We start from the raw sequence: 23,747 nt of genomic DNA on the forward strand, positions 1-23,747 counted from the left end.
CTTTGTTGTCAGCAAATGAATTTGGATTCACTGCAATGACATGGAACACATTTTGTTTTCCATTAAAAAATGGGGAGGTGGAAGCTCTTTGTTTTTTCATCAGTCTTGGATGACTCTGACCATAGTTCAGTAACTCTTTAGGTGATGGATATATGAGATGCTATGTTGTAGAGTCTACACTTTAATTTGCAGCCACCAATCATATCAGAAAAATTTCCAATGCCATCATTCACATGACTTCTCCCCCTCATGCTCCTCTAAATGTAAGGCAAAATGTTATCTTGCATTTGTACCTGGAATGCCACATTCTTCTGAATTTTCTGAACTGCCGAATGGAGAAAATCAGAGTTATCAAGAAAGACTATAAGAGACTCAAGAACAACTGACATGTTAAACCTATTCTTATATTCCCCATTGTGCCAAACATAATACTGGTAATTGTGCAGACACTCAGCTAATTCTGGCAATGAAGAATTCTTCTATAAGCTTATGTTGAGTCAATTAACATTATAATGATTTTTGTGCATTATTTACTACGTAACAATTTGTACCCTGAAACTCCAACACAGGTTGATAAAATTCTGGTTTTCCAAGTCATAAAAAAGAAACATTTGATTATCTGATTAATATGTTGTATTACCTGGAACACTATATTAAAAAAGGATTCCAAAGCCATTTTTATCCTTAGAAGCAAAGAGAATTGGAGAGGTTAATGATGTCATCAATGGCCATAGGGAAAGGATATGTATTACTTGTGCATCAGTTATTTTACATCAATTCACTTTCGTTTTATATGAGGCAAAGAATGTTTCTCAACAGACTATCATCTAATTAAAATTATATATTAAATTTTAATGTATTTCCAAAATGCACTGTTGGCATCAATGTTAAGGCCCTAATTTTTTATATAAATGAAAAAGAACATTGATCTAAAACAACCAAAATTAAAACAAATCAGATGAGCATGCAAACTAGCTAGAGTTACAAAACATTCTTTATTATACCCCGTTGACTTGTGTTCACCACATATTATTTTCAAATCCTGACAATATGGCAGAACAAATAAAAACTAAGGTCATATCTCCCCATAGTGGGCACACATAGTTGACAATGATAACGCTTAATTTACATGGCAAAGAGCTTGACATTTGAAAATCTTTCGTCTTCATGAATTGATCTTATCAATATTTAACTATTCCACCACCAATAGCTGGTAAAGAGTATCGATTGTGGAGTCAGGAAGACAGTTCAAATGTCAGTTTTACTGTTTCTTAATAACATGACCTTTGGCACATTAATTAACTTTTCCCAGCTTCAATTTTCTCTTGTGTAAAGCATAGATAACGAGAACATAGCAAATTGGGAAATGGTGAGGATTAAAGGAATTAATATGTGTATATATATCTATTTCCTTTGTACTCAAAAAAATTAGGTTCTCTGATTATTATTGGGAGTATACATACTCCCAGTGCAATCTACATGAATAACCTGACGGTTCTCTCTCTGCATTTTAGGCAGGCAGTTTTTTTGTTTCGTTTTACTTTTTTGCCAGGAAGGCTTTGTACTATTTTTGTTGCCTGGTCCACTTCTTTTTGCTCTTGGTGTTCAAACATCTCTTCCTCCAGGAAAAACTCCCATTACTCTTGACCTTATCAACATATTGCCTCTCTGCTATCCCCTAGCATGCTGCACCTACTTCTGTTTACTCATTAGTTGCTAATGTGTCTTTTTTAGCACTCATCAAACTATGTCTAGTTATCTACATCTTAATATAATTTGTATCTCATGTCCTCAGTGCCAACTACAGGGATTGCTTTTTTTTTTATTTTAACACATACTGCCTCTAATATTGTTTTCAATTGTACTTAAAAATGCATATATATATATATATACACACACACACACACACACATGAAGTCATTGAATTCTGTTCCAATGAGAGATAAGAGCAGCCGGAATATATGCAACCTGGAATCTAAGCCCCGGATTCTCTTCGCTTCTGCTCCTTTACTGCCATCTTCTGACACGATTTGTGTTCGCTGCTGGGATCATTTGTCACTTCTCTGAAGCTCTTCTCTTTGTGCGTTATCTAGGCAGCACCAAGGAATTTAAGCCAAGGCTACTAAAGCTGTTGTTGTTGAAGAAGGTATGTTTACTTTCATCACAAATTCAGTGCTTCCTCTGATTCATTTTCCTGATGAGAAAGGCTAGGAAATTATCAAAATCTGTTCTAGTAGTACTGCATCAGAATCAAAGCTTTTAAAATAAAAATGTAGCACATTATTCAACATAGTAGTTCTTTGCTTGGTGATTATATTTTAGATGTTGTCTTAAGAGTCAAGAGGCACAGATTATAGTCAAATGTGAACTTGAAAAAGTCACTAGGTCTCATCTATAAAATGATAAAATTGAGAGTGATTGTCTTTGATGTCATTTAGAGGCATCAACTTTTTTGCTTCTTTTTAGTTTATGGCGAGTTCATTCTCACTCACCTAGCCTAGTGCATATGCCACAACTTTTACTTTATAAAAATACACATTGATGTCAAAGCATGTCCACATGACTAATCTCACACATAATTTTAACTAACATGTGAAATATTCAGGGAAGATGTTGCCTTTTTATATTTTATAGTTGAGAAGACCTGCACATAAATTCAAGGCTAAAAGCAAAATCTGGCTACAAGCCTGTGTTATTCCTCCTTTCAACAAAATTATTTTTGTCCACTATGACTATTTCAAAAATATACAAAGATAAACATGTCTATAAAATCGTAGAACATGGGTATATATAAGAAAAGATATGACAGGAGCCCACTGCAAAACAAAAGATTGTAAAGCATTTTTAAATTAAAAATGATTTTTAAGAGGAATCCATATTTAAATTACTTTCAATCTTATCTCACTATAAAGGAAAAAACAGTAGTTGGTTTCCTAAAGGTATGATAGCCAGAAAATGTGATATAAACCATCTGATTCTGAATTATAAATTTCTGATATATAAATTAAATTATTTATAAATATCCAATCTGACCAATTAAAACTGAGATAATAAATGAACAATAGGACATTGTATATAATATCAGTCATTGTACTTTCATAGCACAAATGATTCATTGGTTTTCCTTATAAACATTTAAAAAAATATTTTAATCAGAGATACCAGAAAAATCTCTGTAGGAATGTTTGGTTAAAAAAAAAAAGAAGGGTGCATAACCTCTACATAAAAATATGTAGTCAGGTTAAGTTGAAACGATTTTTATTCTGTTTTGTTTCAACCCTAGAGTTGCCTTACTGTGTAAGGGTCTAATGAACATAATTTATTTCTGGATGACTAAGGGCAATAAATGGTCTTTAAGTTACTAGTAACTGTATTATGCATAAACCCTCCCTATCTAGTGTGTTTAGTTGTAAATATGGGAGCTAGGATGAAGGTATAATTAACACAGACCATATATCTAAATTTTTATTAAAAGTAAATCCCTTTTCTCATCATTGTTAATTTTATAATTAAAATATAGGTATTTTAAAAGATACTTCAAGTTTTAGAGGTAAATACTATTAGAGTTCCTATTGCTATATAGCAAATCAGCCCAAAATTTAATGGCCTAATACAAACAAAAATAGTGTCATTATTATCTTTTATTTTTCTAGAGGTTGACTGGGCTCAGCCAAGAAGTTCTAATTAAAGGTCTCTCATGTGGTGGTAGGCAGAGGGGACTGAGCTTAGGGTGTGCTTCAGGTCTTCTTCACTTACTTGCCTGGGGACTGACCTTGGTTAGCACCTGAGACCTATAATCGTGGCAGCCAGAACACTTACACATGTAGCCTCACCTTCCTCACAGCATGGCAGCTGAGTTTAAAGAGACCGCCTTCCAAGAAATAAAAAATGTAAGCTGTCACATTCTTACACCCTGGGCCTGTAAACTGTCCTTGTGCCACATACCGATTTCACCATATTCTATTGTTCAGTAAATCAGAGAGTTTAGCTTAAAGAGGAGGAGACACAGACACTACCTTCCAATGGAACAAAGCCAATTAATTTGGTGACTGTGTTTTGAAACTGTCAGAGTTGTTGTTTCTCTGGTCACCAATTATTCACATCACATACCCACTCCATGCAAACGACACTCATTTACTTCCAATGACCCCTTTCCCAAAGTAACATCTCTTTATGAAATTAGAGTCAAGCTCAGGTGCTGGATATTGTTGTCTATTTCAGGTCCACATTCAGATGAACTTTGGGAATATGTTTCCTATAATAGCAATTTTTGAGTGCAGTTTTTTTTTTTTCAATATAAAGAACTCAGAACTAAAGAGACAAGTTATTTTGTTCCCCCACAATCAACATGCAATGTTTAGGAAGGCACAGAATACTTTACATTTAATAAGGGGGGAAAAAGTTTCACACAGTAGTCACAGCAGTCACTCATCCTTAGAAATTTTTTGAAATGTTGCTGAGTATAAGTTTTCAATCTCTTGGTGAAGAGTCAGTCCTACTGCCTGAGAATGATTTTGCAATGTTTTTGGCTCTGCTGTCTTGGCTGTTGGCTCCGTCCTCTGATTCACCCTTCCTTTTTAATAAAAAAATTACCGGTGCTTGCTGCTAGGTAGTCTCCTTGTTCAGCTTTCTTTCTGTAGCAGATCAAGGGACCAAAGGTTTCTTTTCATTTTTATTATTGTCGCTGGACTTTTAGTACAAGCTGCTAGTACATCTACCAGACACTAACAACAGAAAAAAAATTACTTTAAAAATTTTGAAAGATTTCTATTAATTTAATTTGGGCTGCTGAATTAGACAAAAGCTGCAACAAGTAATCTTTTTTTTTTTTTTTTTTTTTTTTTTTTTTTTAAGATTAGTCCTTTCCTACCTTGGGTTATCTTTGAAGCTGCTGTGGAACCGTGTCCCAATGATTATTCGAAGTTTTATTATTTAACAGAGTGGATCTGTGTGGCATGTCCTTAAGACCCTTAGATGATCCTTAACAATCTAAATGGTCCTATGGGTAGTTGCATAAAATATTTCCGATGTCTTTTAAAAAAATGTAATTGTCTAACCTTGAATTTAATCTATAACCTTAAGCTGTTGTGCTCTCAGGAGATATTGGGAATGAGAAAATTTAATTTTTATACCCAGCAAATCCTGGCTTCTTTTTATTTAACAGTTAACTCTTTAGCTTATCTTTGTCTTCTCACATTTTATTACACACAGCAGGGGGACGTGAAGTGGCACTTTCAAGGATTCTGTCTAGAAATCTCTTTATCCCCAAGTCCATTAGGAACATTTCCTATTTTCCATATTACTTCATAAGACAGTGTTGCCAAATTTCTGCCATTACATAACAAATGTCCCTTATCCTCTAGCTTTAATTTTCCTCCCTTTAAGCTCTCACTAATGACTTCCTCAAGGTCACTGAGGTTTTCAATATTATTTTTCTTGCTGCCCTTTAGGTTTTTCTACTCTCCTTGAGGCTCTTCCGACTTCAATCTGCCACCTGGTTCTAAAGCCAATACCGCATATTTTAGGTTGTTTTTGTAGTATAAAATTCTAGGTACTGAAATCTAGTTGAGTTATCATTTGCTGAAGAATAAACCACCCCAAATACTAGTGAAATTACAAAAAAAAAAAAATATTTCCTATGGTTCTGGGGGATGACTGGAATAAACTAGGTAGTTTTTGATAAATATCTTTCATGCAGTTGCATTCAGATGGTAATTGGGACTAGATTTATTTTGAAGACCTACTTGTATAGAGGCTGATGCTGACTGACGGCTAGAACTTTGAGGTTGTTCTCTGGAATCTGTATATACATGAATTCATGGTGTGGGGAAACCCAGATCCTATCCATATATCATATGTATGTATACATTTTTAATGAGTTAAAACTTTAAAATAAACAGTTTTGTGGAGAATATAAATAAAAAGGTCATTTGAATGTGAATCACTGTGTGTTTATAAAACATTTCCACAGTCCAATTAAAGTTGAATTAAAATAAAAATTTTAAATGTGTACACCCAAGGATCCAGATGTTGAACTTCTATTCATCTCTGAAGAGATGACTCTTAAGAAGACATACTTCAAGTGCACAAAGATGTTGTAAAATTACAAAAGAGCACAAATAATATTTTTAGTAATTGTTATCTCAGAGGAGGGCATAAGAAGAGTCAGGGTGTAACAGAAAATAGAAAACTCTAGCCATTCACCATAATCATCTTTCCCTTCTTTGGGCACATGGCTGAATTCCTATATTCTATGACAAATAGGTGCTTAGTTCTTTTGAGCATAAAAGATTCATAATACAATACTTCTAAACTTGACCCACAGACATTTCACGAAATTCTTCCTGATTCCCAGGCTAGATGAATACCATATTCTTCCTCTGTGCTGAATCAGTGCTAATAGTGCTAATCTTACTCTCACTATATTTCAATTGCTTTTTATACCCTCCATATCTTCTACAAATAACCTGAGAGGCAAATTAAGTCTTCAACAAATATTTGTTGGATATAAACATTAATGTGACAACTCACATGAAATAATTTGGTTTATTTGTTCTGTATACTTTAAAGTGCTTTGCAAATTCATGAATGAATCTTTCTCTTAATGACAATAAATATACCTTAGGAGAATAAGAAATCTTAGAAATTGGTTCTACATATTACAAAAATAGGAAGTCAAAAAGAAAAAATGAAACACAAGGGAAAGAAGAGATCTATCTAAATGGAAATTTATAATAGTAATGTCATGTCATAAATAAAGATAGTAGAAGGGAAATTTTCTAATTGACAAAGTAGAGTAAAATACTCATGGCTTGCACATCAGGTAGGCTAAACTAGTAGTTTTTCATCCTCTTGACTTGCTAAGATGTAAGAATATCATAGAACATCACAAATTAGCTCTGTTTTCTTCTATCTTGTAATCAAGATAGAAATGCCTATGTTCTTAGAAGGTTGCAGAGGGAAGAGAAAGGCAGGGATATCAAGCAGAATTGGCAAGGTATCTTTCCAAAGAAAAGTGAATAATCAATAACATCTACATCTATAGTGGTACTAAGAATCTAAAGACCCTGAAAGTCAGCTTTGTGAGAAAGAAAGTTCTTTGCTTGGTGGATAACTCAAACCTTCCTTTATGCATTATCTGTGTTCTTTTTGACCTTATTTGGCTACCAGAGTTTTCTCCTTAATTGTGCCATTGGCAAGGAAATACATTCTAAAAAAATCCTAAGGAATTCACTGGGTTCCAGAGTCCTTCTTGACCCCATTGTCTGGTACAAACCTCAAAGTCTGCTCCGTAAGCAAGGAGGGCATCAGTGATTCTTGCCACTATAATAAGCACCATTTCTCCCTCTTGGTTTAGAGACATGAGTAGCTCATGTGACCATGACTGTCTCCTGATGGATACAGTACTGCTTTGGGCACATAACCTTCAAATGCACTGAGCCAAAGATCATGGAAACAAGAATCAAAAATTCCTTAAGTGTTATGTGAAATAGTGATAGGGTCTCCATTTTACTTCTTGATTCTTGAAAGTGTATTATAGCTAAAAGGAAGATTGCATGATATGTTATCCATATCACATTGGACATCATCCCAATCTCACTGGGTGTTTTCTCTTAGCTGTACTCTAGCTGAGCCTTAAGCAGGCCGTCACACACATCTCTCAAGCCAAGTCCTTCAAGACAATAGGGATGAAGTGATATTGTTACTGTGATATCAAGTCTTCAATCGACATTTTATATATCAGGTAATAAATTTAACTTGATCTTGTTTATCCTTTCTACTTACATCCTTAAAGTTCATTCACATAACATTTTTCTTCAGAATTATTCTGATTCAAAACGACTAAATTCCCAACATTTTGGGAAATTTATAGCATTGAGTATTGGTTTAGACCTTATTTTCTGGTTCAGTTTATACTGGTATCTAACTCTCATTATGGGCTGAAAGGACATTGTAGGAGTATGTCCCTGCTAGCAAACAAGTTTCATAGGGAGTTGGAAATTCAAAATTCTAAGCCTTCTAGGTCCTAACCAAATGTCCTCATTTCCTGAATCAGGATCTCATTCCATCCTACTAGTACATCAGTACAGAGGTCAACAAATGTCCTCTGTAAAGGGCCAAATAATAAAAATTCTCAGTTTTTCAGGCTTATTTTCTTTATTACAACTGCTCAACTCTGCCATTAGAAAGTAACTATTGGTAATAGTTAAATTAATATGAATAAAATTATTTCACAAAAGCTTTCTTTACAAAAACTGGTGATGGGACAGATTTAGGCAGTTTGAAGTTTGCCCACTTCTGCTTTAGTCTGGGCACTTAACTGGTGTTGCAGTTAAAAACTTATCTTCAAGCCGTGGGATTGATTTTCAGTCATATATACTACTGAAGATAAATCACTTTTAAAAATTGCTAGAGAGGTCCTCCAATTTTCCTTTTGTGTTTTTGGTTAGGCATTGTATTTGTGTGTGTGGGTATACTCTCTAGTTTTGTCAGAAATTACAGTACTTGCATCAGTTGTTTTCAATTATCATCATTAAGCTGAATTACTACATGTGCTGTAGATAGTTCATTCCTCAAAAGCTTGTCCTCCACTTGAATTGCATTCAGGCTGGCTACACAATTTCTGGGGCACAGTGCACAATAAAAATGTAAGCCCTGGTTCAAAAAGTTGGAAAAAAAAAAAACTTTCCATGGTTTCTCGTTCAATTATTATAGATTTTGTTTTTATTTTGTTTTATTTTTGTTTTGCTATTAACTATCATATTTGCTCAGGCTTGAACAATGGCATTGTTAGTGAAGGCATAGCCAGAAGATGAGGATGAGGTGAGTAGTCAGCAGCCATTTTCACGTGTTCGAAAGTTAACAAGTTTGGATTCAAGTGATATTATGTGAATCATCTGTTTTTTGCTTTGAATTTTACATATACACTATGTAACATAGAAAGAGTGGTGTTGAAGAAAGAATGCTAAGTAAATACAAAAAGTGGACCTCCATCCCAAGTGCACCACTTTGGGCAACAAATCTACCCTCTGTGGAGATCAGTGTTTTCAATTGTCAAGTAAATAGCTTGAACTAAGTGACTTTAGGGTTATTTTGATACTTAAATGTATGTACATACTTTTATAAAATAAAGTAATAGAAGGAAAACTTAAATCACAGGTTATAAACTTCAGAGTGCAAAGGTGAACAGATGGAATGAGGATAAAATAGACAACTGTAATGACAAAATTTTATGACAAGCCTCAGATAAATTTACTTGGCAGAATCGATCTATATAAAAATCAATCTAAACTTGTGGAAAGAAAAGTGAGAAAAATTGGACACCAAGGAATTCATGATATACCACAATTATTTTTTGACTACAGGGACATCAATTTTCTGTAATTGCTTATACAGGTCACTGACAGATGCTTGATGCATTAAAAATTCATAAATTTTTCCACACCACATTTTATTTTTTGACTGCAGACTTTTTGAAGCATTAAACAGAGGCCTGCAATGGACTCAAAGAGGGCTTCTGTTTTATTTTGTTTTAATTTTTATTTATTTATTTTTTGCTTTATTTGAAGGTTTTTCAAAGAAAGGTAGATAATCTGCATTGGAAGAGTGAAGCAGTTCATACATTACTTTGAACGGAAACAGAAGGGAAATGGGAAAATTTTAGAAAATAAAGGAAAGAATGTCCTTTCCATTAAGACTGTTCTTAAAGGTTGTTGTTTTCTAAGACAGCAAAGGAGTCCAAGATCCTTCAAGAGGAAGCAGGAATACAGTGTTCTTCAAAATTATCTAGCCAGAAGTCTGGAGCTTCCCTGGTTTTCATGCTTGCTAAATTCCATAGAGGTTCAGTTTTTTCCTTGAGTCTGTGAAATGCTTCAACATTCTTGAAACAAAGAACTTCTTATTTTTAATAATAAAAAGACTGTGTTAAATTCTGTGTTTTGTTTTTTGTTTGTATGTTTGGTTGCTATAAATAGATGAATTACAAAAATGAGACCTAAGAAAAAAGCATTAATGCCTACCAGAAGATTTGTCTTAAGTATCTCAGTGGGGATAGAAACCGTAGACATTTGGATTTCAGTTCAATATAAAAACTTTCTTTTACTCAGAATATTCCAAAGATGGACTGAACTGCCTCAAAAAGCAGGTGCCAAAACATGAACTGGGTGACCACATCATAATGAAGTTGCAGTTACGGAGGGGATGCAGCTAATGTTATTGGATTATATTATATATGCTTCTTTTGATGTTTAAGATACACTGAAGATAAATAAATTTGCATTTATATGGTAAAGAGATCAGTTTATGAGCATTGCCAAATGACAAACTTACCGTTTAAAAGGAGAAAAGTTATGGATACAAAAGGTCCTTTCATCCCAACACTATATATTCAGTTTTAACTATTCAGAAACTACCAAAAAATTCTGTAATATGTCATTGTAACTTTTCTGGGTCATGAACTTAATGCACCAAAAGAGGCTGTTTCAGAATAAGCCTTGCTTATCTCACACCATTGATATGCACTGAACTTTCATTTTCTTTATGCAATAGTTTTCTTTATGTGTCTGAGAGTTTCATTTTTTTTCAGTTAGACTTTAGAGCCATTTAAGGAAGAGCATATCTTTTAACGATTGAAGGAATTTAAAATCCATTACTGTCCCTGAAATTATTTATCCTTAGTATCAAGAGATAATTTTTTTTTTTTATGATACTCCAAGAAAAATTGGAGCAACAGTTTTGGGTAAAGTTCAGGTCATACGCCATCAAGCAAAGGGCAAAAAACATGAGATGAGGTGGTGAAAGGAAATGAGTGTTGTCTCTAAAGTAAATGAAGTAAATTCAGCTATGTTTGAATCTGGCTTTCACACTGCATACCTGCATACCCTCAGAAAAGCAACTTCATCTCTCAGAGCCACCATTTCCTTACACGCACAATTAGGATAACAGCAACTACAGCTGTTGTGAAATTTATAGCAAATATTTGAGGAAGACTATGAATATTACTATTTGTTTATAATCTGACAATACAAATTATAAACAAATATTAGTTACTTTAGTTAATTTAATCGTCATATCAAACCTATGAGTAATGCAGGAACTTAAGAGAGCTGGTGATTCAGTATGAAATATGCTCACAATCTTGTCCTATCTTTCAGAACGTAGAAGAAGTTGCTATTAAATCACATGGGCCACTACTGATTCTAGACATTTTTGTTTACTGAAGTCACTATTTTTATCCTGGAGTATTTGATTAGCTGTCTTAATCAGACAATTCAAAGGAAGAAAATCAAATATTTGAACTATATGGAGAGTTGCCTAGAGACATCAACACTTCCAGGTGAATAGAGTGGTTATTAGTGTCTCAGTGAAATAGTTCAGAACCTCCTCCTACCGTCACTCTCTACATGTCTACTCCTAATAAGTTTTGGAATCTGTAGGTGTTTGCATTTCTTCTTTCAACTCAGGGATCTACTGGAGCTCACACTCAGGATCTATTGCCTTTCATATTGCCTTTACCTGTTCAATCATTCATACTTTTCAATCTTCTCTCAGAAATCCTTTCTCATCTGTTATTTCATAAAATGTTCTGTTCTGTTTCGTTATTTCCACTTTGATCATCTCATTGGTTTGAGAGTCTCTTTGCAAATCTCCTGAGACTTTTTGGTTTGCTCTATCCCTTTAGTTTCTTTTTCAGCTTGTATTACTGTTCTGTACATGAGCACAAAACAAAACACAATAAATGTTTCAAATAACAACTCATTGCAAATTTTTATATCAGTAATGTAAGTTGCCTCTGTTTTCCCCAATGACAGGTTTCCATTCACAATCAACAAACCGTCCAAGTTAGAGTAAATTTTTCCTTGTGCTTTAGTTTCTATATATGAAAAGAGCCTATAATTCTGAAAGGCATTACTGCTTATGAGAGGTGGAAAAGATTTTTTGGTAAATTTCATTTTAACATATGATAATGGCAATTTAGGAGTACCTACTTTTTAGCCCATTGCTGGTTAATATCTTTCATAGAAGAGATAACAATTTATCCTCATTAGTTGCCTTTGCTAGGCTAAGATCAACAATAATTAGCATATTTTGTCAGCTACTTGGAAAATATCCAAGGCATTAGCAAAATTATGTGCAATAATCTCTGGGCTAAGATGATAAGACTAGAAGCAGATAGGCATAGTAAAAAGCTTGCTAAATACAATGAAAATGAAGAGATTATGTTTCTGGAAAGAAAGTTCATATGGACATCTGTTTATTTCCACTTAATCTGTTTATTTCCAAACTTGAATTTGGGCCTAAGAAAATAATTTTTTATATATTTGATTTTGTCTTTGTTTTCTGAGATCATTAGTTTTAACTTTGATTATATGAGGTGATGAATGTCTCCTTAGGTTCCCAAATTCTTTACCTTTCACAGGTTAGCCATGCTTAGAGATCTCAGCATGGACTGGTTTGCTTCTGTTTTAACATTTTTAATGACTATTATAGCTCAAAAGTTTATAACTTAGGCTGTGCATGGTGGCTCATGCCTGTGATCCCAACACTTCGGGAGGCATAGGCAAGCGGATCACCTGAGGTCAGGGGTTCGAGACCAGCCTGGGCAGCATGGTGAAACTCATCTCTACTAAAAACACAAAAGAATTACCTGGATGTGGTGGGCACCTGTAATCCCAGCTACTCGGGAGGCTGAGGCAGGAGAATCGCTTGAAACTGGGAGGCGGAGGTTGCAATGAGCCGAGATTGTGCCACTGCACTACAGTCTGGGCAACAGAGGCTATTCCATCTCAAAATAAAAAAAAAAAAGTTCATACCTTCTGCACCTTTAAATCCTTCACAAAAGCGACAACACATAGGATTGGCTATGAAAGAGTATAATATTGATTTAAATTTTTGAAGACAGAATTATGAAAAAAAATTGATATTAACTTATAAATGGCAAAGACACCAACCACCTGATAATATGTCTGTCTCAAAATCAATAGAATTTAAAATCTATTGTCTTAATTTCCTACTTCATTCTATATCATCACTTGCTGTTCTCACAGTTCATTTTTCCTATCAGAAGTGAATGTGAAGTTTGCTAATAGTAAGATATGTGTACTCCTTAATTTAATAAATGTGATGTATACTCCTTAATTTAATGAATATATACAATTCACTTTTTATAAGCCAGGCACATAAATTATATAGCATAACTTGCCTTTTTTTTTTTTTCCAAACTGTTTCAGCTAGCTTAGGGCATTAAAATTGCCAATAAATTTTATAGTTTGTCAATGTATTTTTAAAAATCCTGTCAGAATTTTGATTGAGGTCAAGTTGAATCTATAATAACTTAGGAGAAAATTTACGTCTTAACAATGTTGAATCTTTCCATTCAGGGGCTTGGTATGTCTAAGTACTTTTCTTCACTATCATATAGACATACTAAACATAGTACAGGTACTTGTTAGCTCTATAAGCTTCCATTTTTTTATTCCCTAGGATTTTTATTTACATGGAAAAACATGTTATCTGCAAAGAGAAACACTTTGTTTCTTCCTCTGTGAAAGACCATGTCATCTGAAAAGAGAAACTCTTATTAATTCCTATGTGACTTTTACAGTTCTTGCATTAATTTATTAGCTAGGATGTCCAGTGCAAGGTTGAATAGGATTGGTGAGACTTTCTTGCCTTGTTCTAGATCTTGGAACAAGAACACTCAGTCTTTCACCATTAGTTATAATGTTACCTGGAAGTTTTCCTTGGATGCCCTTTTTAGGTTGAGTTTCTTTCTATTCTTAATTTGTTAGGAAGTTTTATTTTCAGCCCCTAAACTGGAACCAAGAGATGAAAAGCAGAAAAATAAAGTGAGTTAGGGATTGTGGAACTAAAACCTATTTCTTTGTGATTGCGGTAACTATAGTTTCTATACAAATCTTAAATAATCTGGTTGAACTAGAAATTTCAAGCTATTATTTCCCTGTTTAAAATCCTTCATCCGTGTATCATCTTCTATAGGATGAAATCTAGCTCACTTTGAATGATGCTTATGCCTCTTAGTACTATGGCCTTGGCCTTCAGCTTCATCTCATTTCTCTTGATTCTCCTGAATGCATTTCTGCACTCTTGCTGTTTGAGCTATGCGCATTTTTAAAAACATACTATAGCTGTCAACTCTATTTTGTAACTGCCATTTATTATATCTGGAATGCCTTTTTAGTTAGCACTACGGGGAAAACTTCTACTCCCTTCATTTGAAACATTTCTATGAACCAGTCCCGAATCTTCCAAACCTTATTGTAAACATTATTTTTTTCAGTGCACGATGAAGCAGAATATTTCCCTGACACCTTTGCAGGACTCATGACAGGGGTGCCTCTTGCACACGGCCCACCACTCTCAATTCCTTGTGGGAGGGGGATGTTGGTTGCCCATTCTGAGAGAGGGAAATAGGCATCTCTAACTTCCTTTCCCTCTTTCAGTGAAAACTCAGGGTGTAAGGAGAAAGAAAATAGGCATCCCCCTTTTCTCTTCCATTGCTTTCTTCCTGAGTCCCAGCAACCTTAGATGGATGCCACCCATGGGTGCTATTGTGGCCTGCACCTGTGAAGCAGGGAGGGCCTAGAAAAGAGGAGTTATCTGCACTAACCTACGCCTCCATCCCCTCCTACTGTTGGCCACCTTTGGGTTCCTTAGGGCCTTACCTATGCCACGGAGCATGACTTCCTTCCATGAAATAGGGGCTTAATCAGCAGGAATTAGCCCTGTGTATTTACACTTTGCCCATTGCCTGGCTTTGGATCCCTCAGGTCTTGTTTTCCTTTCCTGGACTTCAACCAAAGATTACAATTAGTTTGGAAAAAAAGGTGTCTCAGAGGGTGCATGGATTAATTTAGATTAAGTCCCAGCCGGGCCTTGCAAAATTTGCAGTTATTAGCCAGTGGGGTCACTCCTTTGTGGCTTCCCTAGGGTAAGCAGAGTGCTAAGGTGGGAAAGAAAACCCTCTCACATAGAAAAGGAAACAAGATAAAAACAGCCTAAGTCCAATGGAGGGACTTGCTCTATGCAAATGGGTTCCTTTCACTGTTACATCTTTCCTCTGGACCAAGCTAGACCCCTCATCCAGGGGATGAAAGACTGTGGGAGCATTAGGGGAGGGGACAGTGAGCGGGAAACACTGGCCAACTAGTCGTGTGGGGCCGCTGGCCCTGAGACTGCCCCGGGGCCTAGGAGGCAACCACGGTTCTCTCCTGCCCTGCATGGCTGTTGGGCACAGCTGCGGACATGCCCAAGAGCCTCAGCCAGGAGAGGAAGGGGCGAGAAGGGGAGCCATTGTGCATAGTGGGCACCTGCAGCTGTTGGGGTCGGGGTGGGGGTCGCACCTCTAAGAACAAACGGAAATCATATTGTTCCGTACTGCATATCTGGTGGCTGAACCAAATGCTCATTCTACCTAATAACTTTTCTACAGTTTGTGGCAAAACTCTTAAGATTTGAAGAAATAGGAGCCATTTCAAACTGCGAAAGAAGAAAAGATACCAAAGAAAAGTCGGGGGTCTTGGCCATTGCCTTGATGGGCGGTTGGGGACAAGGTCCAGTCCAGGAGCCTTCCAGCTACACTGAGGAATGGCCTTGACCAAATGCCTTCAGTTGCCCCAGGACTTATTCTGGTCCCACACATTGGCTAGACCTCCATGAAGGGAAACAGAGTCAACTTTCCTTTCACCCCAAAGAAAGAGAGATGTGGCAGAGCTGCATCCTGTCCTCTGCAAATGGCATAGCTCAGAGGAAAGTCTGAGGACAAGACGTCTTGGAAAAAAGTGAAGAGACAGATCCGGCAGATCCTCATTTACTAACCCTTCTGCTGAATCTTGGACAAGCCCTAGATGAAGCAGGATATTTCCCTGACCCCTTCGCAGGACTCACAACAGGGGGGTGCCTCATTTACTCAGCCGGCTGCTCTTAATTCCTTGCAGGAGTGAGCCTGCGAGCAGACACGGCGGGAACTGGAGTGCATGCGCACTGGAACCGGCTGGCCACTTTGGTGCGGGCAGGAGCGAACTCTGTTGGAATATATCTATAAAACTTTTCAGCTATGTGAATTCCAAGAATAAATATAATTCTTGGCAACACTTGAAAATGTATTTTCCCATATTCCTAAACATTAACAGGAAGTTGGCTTTATTCCACTCTTTACTTTCCCCGTTATTAGCATCCTGAAGAACACCTTCTTTTATCTGATTTTAAATGAAGCATACTCTGGGTGTTAATCTGTGTAGGATGATTTTCCAGGAATAGATCAACTTGTCAGTAGATTTAAGGCAATGAAAACTCAGATATGCCTATTTTTGATTCAGGGTATGAAACAAGAGGTAAACCACGGTAACTGCCTATATAAAATTGGCAACTAAATGGGTGAAGGGGACTGAAATACGTCAGATGGATGTGTCAGGTTGGAGGAGTGATTCTCCTGACATGCAAGAAATAAAGCCACTGCTTCCTTCAGTTACATGTTCGGTAAAGAACTGCACAGATTTCATTCATGAAGCTCCATGGGGGCTGGTAATTCTGTCCTATTTGGAACCAGTCTCTCCTGCCCAGCTGGTGAGCTAGGGCAGTTTTGTAAGGCTGTGAGCATATCTGTGGCACATATCCTGTATCAATGTTTTGTACAATATATAGTTCTATGGGGCCTTTAGTCCAATTTTGCTACAGCCGATGGAGATTTCTGTCATACAATATTTATTTTATTTTATTTTATTTTTTTATTATACTTTAAGTTCCAGGGTACATGTGCATAACGTGCAGGTTTGTTACATATGTATACTTGTGCAATGTTGGTGTGCTGCACCCATCAACTCGTCAGCACCCATCAATTCATCATTTATATCAGGTATAACTCCCCAATGCAATCCCTCCCCCCTCCCCCCTCCCCATGATAAGCCCAGTGTGTGATGTTCCCCTTCCCGAGTCCAAGTGATCTCATTGTTCAGTTCCCACCTATGAGTGAGAACATGCGGTGTTTGGTTTTCTCTTCTTGTGATAGTTTGCTAAGAATGCCCCAGCCATCCCACTACTGGGTATATACCCAAAGGATTATAAATTATTCTACTACAAAGACACATGCACACGTATGTTTATTGCGGCACTATTCACAATAGCAAAGACTTGGAATCAACCCAAATGTCCATCTGTGACAGACTGGATTAAGAAAATGTGGCACATATACACCATGGAATACTATGCAGCCATAAAAAAGGATGAGTTTGCATCCTTTGTAGGGACATGGATGCAGCTGGAAACCATCATTCTTGTCATACAATATTTAACTTCTTTTCAGAAAGAACCATTCTGAAGCAAGGCATACTTTAAATTTTTATCAAGTAACCTTGACACACATGCATTTTAAAATGAAGTCGTACATAGGAATGTCTAAACAAAGCTTTTTTTTTCTTAAGTGTCTTTTTCTTTTTGAAAGAATAATTATGATTAAAGACTGAATGATCAATCATTAAGAAATAGCAGGTATCAAGGTGAGTGGATCACAAGGTCAGGAGATCAAGACCATCCTGGCCAACATGGTGAAACCCCACCTGTACTAAAAATACAAAATTAGGTTGGCGTGGCAGTGCATGCCTGTAGTCCTAGATACTTGGGAGCCTGAGGCAGGAGAATTGCTGGAACTTGGGAGGCAGATGCTGCAGTGAGCCAAGATCACGCCACTGTAACTCCAGCCTGGGCAACAGAGCAGGACTCTGTCTCAAATAAATAAATAAATATTTAAAAAGCAGGTTTTGCAAAACAGAAGACCTTATTTTAAATCTAGTGAGACAAGTTTGTGTCTATAAGGCAAGCTTACACATTTTGGAAAGAAAATAAAGCAATGTAAAACAAAATAAACGTCACTATGTATAATCAAAACATCAATAATTATTTTTTCAACATTTGAATAACCTCCAATTAGTGTTAAGAACATGGCTTCTTTGGACTTTCTATAAATGTAGTCCAAGAAAATGTCTTTGAATAGAAGCATACCCACTATTTGAATACTGGCAATCTGAGAGCAAACTAGCAGTAGACTTGATTTTTAAAGAATTTATCTCTTAGACAATTTAACATTTGCTGTGTTTTTAGTGATCTAAGAACTTCAAAGTTTTTTCTCACATGTTGTCGAGATTTTAAACCATGAGTTTTGAATGCAGGTGTGTATCATTAATGAACCACAGGTAATGATACTGAATTAGCATTGCCTAATCAATGCCGGAAAACATTGGTTGCTCGATAAAGATTTGATACAAGATTGGAAACTTATTATCATACAGTTAAATTCTGGAGGGCATTATTTTCCAAAGTTTAGTCTAAAATGATCTGAGGAGGAATCAACTAAAATGCGGTTTTCTAAGCCCTGCTGTAGAATTTCCAAACCAGAATTTCTGAGGGAACAGTGCTGAAGAAAGGAAATAAGTACTATTAAGTAACTTCTCCAGAAAACTTTTTCACACTGAAATGTGAGAAACTTTGTTCAGAATTATATTAGGCAAGTAATGCAAGTTATTCTGTTATTTCCTCTTAAATTTTCATACTTTAAAGTTGGTGCTCTTTCTTATCTACACCAACAGCGTGCTGTGACTCAGACTCTTCTTAATTCTAAGGGACTGTTCCTGCACTGTTTATTACAGTCGCCACTAATGACATGTGTCTACAGAATACTTGAAATCTGGTTAGTGTGACTGAGAAGCTGAATTTTTAAACTTTTTAAAATTTTAATTAATTTTAATCCTTTCAACGAATAGTTACTTCATAGAGTAGGAACATTTTAAGTGCATTTGAACCAATTTGGAATTATGAATTTGCCTTTTAAACTTATGACTTTATGTAATCTCAGTATAAATCAAAATTTCAGATGGGAATTTAGCATCCACATTAGATGTTCTGTAAGTTAAAATATGCAGCATATTTTCACTCACATGTGGGAGATAAAGACACCTTTAGAGAGGAGAATGATAGACACCAGAGGCTAAGAAGCATATCAACAAAATTATGCAGCAGATCTCACAAGAGTTAGTGTGAGAAAAGAATGCAAAATATCTCAATAAGTTTATGTTGCTCACATGCCCAAATAATAAATTGTATAAATTGAATTAAGATATATTTTAAAACTCAACTTAGCCCATTTTAAAAATATTTTTAATGTGGCTACTGGAAACATTTTATATTGCATCCATGGCTTTCATTACCTTTTATTGGAAAGTAGTGTCTCAAAGTAAAGTGAATTGTGATTATCATTGTGAACAGGACCATCCTTATCCATTAGTGGAAGAGATATGCTTTCCAAAAAGTCTAGAAGATATGGAAAAAAAAGGAGAGACAAGAAGCAACATGGGGCTGGTAGGCAGAAAAAATAGAATCGTGTATCTTCACCTACTTCACATTTTAACTTAGAGTTAATAGAAATATTAATATCAGATTTGTTTTGCTACCTATCACTTAAGAATTTTTGCTGAGTGGATTAGTCTGTTTTGTATTGCTATAAAGGAATACCTGAGACTGCATTTTTTATAAAGAAAAGAGGTTTATTTGGCTCTTGATTCTTCAGGCTGTATAAGAAGCATGACACCTGCCTCCTCTCTGCTTCTGGTAAGGGTCACAGGAAGCTTTTACTCGTGGCAGAAGGCAAAAGGGGAGCAAGCATGTCACATGCTGAAAGAGGAAGCAAGAGAGAAGGAAGGAAGTACCAGTCTCTTTTAAACAACCAGATATTGTGTGAACTAATAGATTGAGAACTCACTCATCACTATGAGGAGGGCACCAAGCCATTCATGAGGGATGGCCCTCATAGCCAAGCACTTCTCACCAGGCCCGACCTCCAACACTTGGGATCAAATATAAACATGAAATTTAGTGGGGACAAATATCCAAACTACATCACTCAATATGCAGTATTCCCCAACCCCCTAATGGAAGACTGGCACCCAGGAAAAATAAGGGATCAAGGAGTGCCAATATACAAATTATTATTTGGGCATGTAAGCAATATAAACTTATGGAGATATTTTGCATTCTTTTTTTATGCTAACTCTTGTGAGATCTGCTGCATATTTTTACTGATACATAATATTCCTACATATCAATTGGTTACATGTAATGTTGTGTTTCACACATAGAATGTATAATGATCAAGTCAGGGTATTTGGGGGGCCTATCACCTCCAGTACTTACTACTTCCGTGTGTTGAGAACATTTCAAGTATCCTCTTCTATCTATTCAGAAATACACAAAACATAGTGCTTAACTATACTCATCCGACTCTGCTATTGAGTGGGAATTATTTTCTTTACAGTGTAAAATTATAAAGTATTTCAGTCATTGGGGTTTATAATTAACATTATTACTGCCAATCCTGCTCAAGAGATATCCTCATTAATTGTCCTTCAATTTTATACAATAGTCATTTAAGGAAGACAGACCAAAGGAGGATAAAAATTTGAGAGGAGGGCCTATAGAATTATGTATCTAGTAAACAAATATATATGTGCATTAAAATCATAAGAATTTCCCTTTCTCTCCTTCTTAGCCTACTCCTTTCCGTCACTCTTCTACCATTTCTATCTCTTCCTTTCCCTTCCTGAGCCATCCAGTCCTAAATCCAAGCAAAGCAGTTTTCTACTTTGGGCACTAAGTAGAAAAGAGCCACAGTGATCAAAACAGCATGTGAGAGCCTGGGTTAATGAGGAAGGTTTTCACATAGGAGGGAAATGTTAGTAAGGAATGGAAGTCCAGTAAACTAAACAGGGACGTCCAGTATGAGATATTGAGCCTGAGTGAGTCAAAGATGTGTCCACATGGGGATGGGGCAGGCAGCCCTTTGCAGGGTGTCAGAGCCTCGACTGGATGGGAGGGGCATCTATGCTATGAAGGCTTTTTCGGCACAGAGTTAGGGAGCATGGGAAAAATGAGATGGAACTACATCATGGGTGGTATTTGAGTCTACACAGACTGCGAGAGCTAAAGTAAGGTGCAGAGGACACATACATAGGAGAAAGAGTGTTGTAATGATGGGGATTTTCGTTAATTATATATGTTAAGGGTGATGGAAGCCAGTATCAGGGAATAGAGTTGCAAGCATGGGACCAATAATGTTAAAAAGATAATGGTGTTTGACTGAATTTGAAAGTATTAATGGAAATTCATGTTATCATATATGCCTGCCTCCTAGATTTTATCTTCTGTATGCTATTCTCTTCTTCAAGAAAAAGAGATTCTTAGATAAATGACTGAATTCAAGGATAGGGCAACCAATCCTGAATATAAGCCTGACACTGCTTTTGACAAGAAATGAGGAAATGGTCAAGGAATAATATCTGGAGGACATGGAAATCAGCTTTGAGCACAAAAATAAACATGATAGTAGTGGATAATCATCTATTGAAAAAGATGGGAAACTGATCACCTCAGACTAATAAAAACACATAAATAAATGTATTTGTTTTATGAGGGACATAATATTTATGTAGCTTCAGAACGCCTCTCTGCCAAATATTTAATAATTACAAAGGGCAAAATATTTTACTTTTTTGAAGCAATCACTGGTAATTATTATTTATCTCAAGTTATCAGACATTATTTGCAATGGAACAATTTAAAATCTTGTGCCCCTGATGGGCTACAATGAGGACACAGTATAATTGTTGTAGTGTCTAGCCAAAGACACATTACCTGCATCTACTCATGAGGAAACATCAGCTAAACCCAACTGAATAACAGTCTAGAAAACAATTGGCCTGTACACGTCGAAAGTATCAGAGCCATGAAAGTTGTGGACAGACTATGGAACTGTTCCATCTTGAAAATGAGTAAAGAGACCGGACAATTAAGTACAATCATGATTCTGAAATGCATTTTTGAGTTGTAAAAGACATTTTTTTGGACCATTCCACATTTGCTGGGGTCTAAGTGTTAGATTGCTAATGACTCATTATTAACTTTCTGATTCTAATATTTTGTTGTTACGGAAGAAGAAGTCTAAAATGCTAGAAAGTGTTTGGGGATGATGGGGCATCATGTCCTCAAATTACTAACAAGTAGTTCGTGAAAAAATAAGCCGTTTTTCCTGTTCTTGCAACTTCTCTTTGCATTTTTTTAGTGCTTCCAAATTAAAATTATACCACAAAATCATGACAAATGAATATTTCTTTATTTTTTTAATCTATGGTCCATTAAATGAGTGGTTTTTAATTTTATTTTTCTATTTATTGATTTACTTTCCCCTCAAATAAAATGTTATATGGAAAACCTGGAATAAAGCAGATAAAACTGGAAGTGCTCAGCTCTCTCTGTCACCCCTGTGGGTGCTCGTTAGACCTATTATTTGTGAGACTAATGAAACAAATAGGAAACTATAAAACAAGTCAAATAGTATATTTTAAACATAATTATTATGGAGAAAAATAAATCCATGATGAGAAGTAGGGAATTTGAGAGTGAAGATGACAATGCGGAGTGTGGGGTTGTGGAGATTTGAAAAGAAAAGACAAGTTCGAGATTGCTATCTAGGAGAACAGGTGAGATACAAGACTGGAGGAGAGACAAAAGATTGGGTCAGAGAAAAGATAGAAAAGTCTGATGCTGGACAACAGTAGGGGTCCCCGGAGTCTGATGCTGGACAACAGTAGGGGTCCCCTGGAGCATAGATGTCGTACATTTAAAGTGGGATCAGCACTATTTTTTCAGTTATGTTCATCTGCAAACTTGCAGGCACAAGTAGAGAGTTTGATTAACTTGGATTGTGTTTCTTTTTCAGAGATGTATAGGAAAGCAAGTAAAGAAATGACAGTTGAGGATGTTTGCAAGGGAGTTACAGTAATTGACTGTGATAATATAAGCTGTTACAGGTTATAAACAAAATGAATGTTATTGAAGAAGAATGTACTTCTTTTCCTGTCTCAGACTTACTACTGCAGGTGTCTTGAAATCCTTCTATTCCTAATTGAAGGAAAGCATAGCCTTGTGTTCTGTAAAAGACGGAATACCGTGTCCTCCCCATCTTACTCTGCATATCACTAATGTCATTACATTGTTTAATAACTCTCTGTTTCTGGGTTTGTCTTCCAAACACTGAGAGGTGATGAAAGTGTTTCTGTCTTTTTTAAGTGCCTAGCACAGAGCATGATACATAGTGATGTATCAGTTTTACAGAAAATTATTTATTTTTTGGCAACAGAATCACAATTTTGTGGCAAAATGTGGTATCTTCAGAAATTATTTTCTCTCTTTTTATTTCCCTCTCTACATATTTTTCATATGATCCTTCAGAATGTTTCACAATGAGAATTCCTGCCCCATTTCTATATACAGTTATTTGTTTGAAATCCACTGACTAATCTACGCAATCCCTGTATTCCAATCCTAAAGTGCAAAAAGTTATCTAATTGGCTCACATAATCTCAACAGGCTTGTCTAAAGATAAACTTCTTCTTTGATCAGTTTTTCTCTCCTGGTTCATTAGTTGTGGTCAAAAGATATGTTAATAATTTATTGGCCATCCAGAGGGAATCTGTGAGAAGGTCTGTTATAGCCAAATTAGAGAAGCAGAAGCACTAAGAAAGAACATTATGAAGTAAGGCAAATTAGACCTTACACAATTGTGGAAGAAATAGTCCCAGAAAGAAGAATTGAAGGATCTGAGAAAATAAAATAAAATAAAATAAAACACCTATCAGCTTCCAGAAGACTTTCACAGCATTTAGTGTAAAGACTATCACGGAGAT

Source organism: Colobus angolensis, unplaced genomic scaffold (genome assembly GCF_000951035.1).
Source record: "Colobus angolensis palliatus isolate OR3802 unplaced genomic scaffold, Cang.pa_1.0 Scaffold290, whole genome shotgun sequence".
Classification (NCBI taxonomy): Eukaryota; Metazoa; Chordata; class Mammalia; order Primates; family Cercopithecidae; genus Colobus; species Colobus angolensis.